We start from the raw sequence: 2,098 nt of genomic DNA on the forward strand, positions 1-2,098 counted from the left end.
TAATCCTTTCTACTAAAGGCACAACCCGTCAGACAAAATAGCGCTGAGCATTTCGCCCGGCGTGGTAACGATTCTGCCAGCTGGCCGCCTTCAACTCTTCAATAATAATAACTACATGTTAAGTTTCTCTGTAAAAATATCTCCCAGTAGAAGTAGAAGTGAATGCAATATCTTGTATAAAAAAGAAATCATTCCTTATGTACAATTTTGTACAACTTACGTGCCTCAAGCGTATATAGATCTCAGAGGCGCTTGGAAAAATATGAAAGATTCTTTCTCTCTCCTTTATAGTAGCATGAACTTACTTCTTCATAATCATCCATTATATCAATAATTTACAAATGTCAATTTTCTTTTGCAAGATCATCTTACATTGTTATGAATTCCTATTAGAAATAGTCTTTCCTTAGTCTTCATCTTAAACAAAACAACAACTATTAATGTAAAGAGGTATTTTTCATTGCTACTACTCATTCCATTTCAAGATAGATAATTAAATCTACCATTAGTTATTAACATTGAATATCATCTTTAGATGAAATTAAGCAAATTAAAACCTACATGCGTCATCATTCTATTTTCTATTACTGAGTTGAATTTCCGCAATTGTCTAACATTCATTTCATTATTGATGTAGGTTTCCTTGTTGACTCTCAAGTAATTTATGACGTGATTGCTAATTGTATGCTTTTCAGAATTCGATCACTCGCTGGAGCAATAAATGCATACAAATAAACACACACACGAACACACACACACATACACACAAGTGTGTGTGTGTGTGAGAGAGAGAGAGAGAGAGAGAGAGTAGTAAAAAGAATAAGGGAAGGGATTTAGTGGTTTATTTTGTCGATTTATTAAGTTTTGAATTCTACACTCTGTAAACCTATGAGTCATACTTTGCTCCGAAGCACCTCTAGTAACCTTGTCAAGCTTGCCACATAGTGATGTGCGCGCGCGCACACGCACACACACACACACACACACACACACACGCACACACACACACACACACACACACACACACACACACACACACACCCACACACACACACACACGCGCACACACACACACACACACACACACACACACACGAGACATAGAGCTTGGTTGTACATGTATTCGTATGACTGCGTTTCTGAGAATTTATATGTCTTTAAATGTTGTGTGCTCCTAAGTGTTTCTGTGCTTGTGTGTTCGAATACATTCAAGTAATTAGCTATTATCTCAACTAGCATTAAAAAAAGAAAAACGAAACAAAGCGCCGATGCTGACAGTGAGATGCAGAGCGCCTGGACATCTAGTGTTGTTCGTAAACCATAACCTGAGTTCCATCAATGAGGAAAGGATAGATGGAGAATTTTCAGAATATAGCAGCATTGACGCGTCAAGTGTTAATAACCAGTTTAGCAGAGAACTAGAAATTCAATAGTATATAATATAATGTTCTGTATCAATTTAGAAACACAGTGAGTGGTGTCTGGGGCAATGTACCAGCTGGGACTACCAATAATAAACGGAATTATATCTACAGAATCCAGAAAAGAAAGAAGAAAATTATCACATTTTGTAAGAAATACACCCACCAGCAACGAACAAATTTTCTGCTTGAAAATTCGGTGACCACATTATATTTCCTCGCTGTTAGATAAAAGCAAAAGATCAATGTACTAGACGCTTGAAGGTAGGTATAAATATATCACACAGCTTGTTTATTGGAAAACCGAATTAGTATTTAGTCTCTAGTTGAACTCTTACTTATTAGAAAGGCTGGCAACCAGGAAGGAACATTTTAATGGATTTTGAAGTATTTTGGAGAATTACGTTCAACGATTACGGTTGGTGTATAATGACATAAACATACAAGAAATCATTATAGGAATTTAAAAGATGAGTATATGAAAGATCTCATTTCGTATGTCTGTATGGAGAATATATAATCTTCAATGCACACAGATATAATTATACATCTGTATGTAGTCCATCTCATCATTTGTAGGTCTGCTTCTTTGTGTTACAGTTTACATAATGTACGATGGTATCATTTCTCACTCTTCCTCTACCCCTGTCTCTCTCTCTCTCTCTCTCTCTCTCTCT

The sequence above is a fragment of the Octopus bimaculoides genome, chromosome 13 (assembly GCF_001194135.2).
Source record: "Octopus bimaculoides isolate UCB-OBI-ISO-001 chromosome 13, ASM119413v2, whole genome shotgun sequence".
In the NCBI taxonomy this organism is placed as follows: domain Eukaryota; kingdom Metazoa; phylum Mollusca; class Cephalopoda; order Octopoda; family Octopodidae; genus Octopus; species Octopus bimaculoides.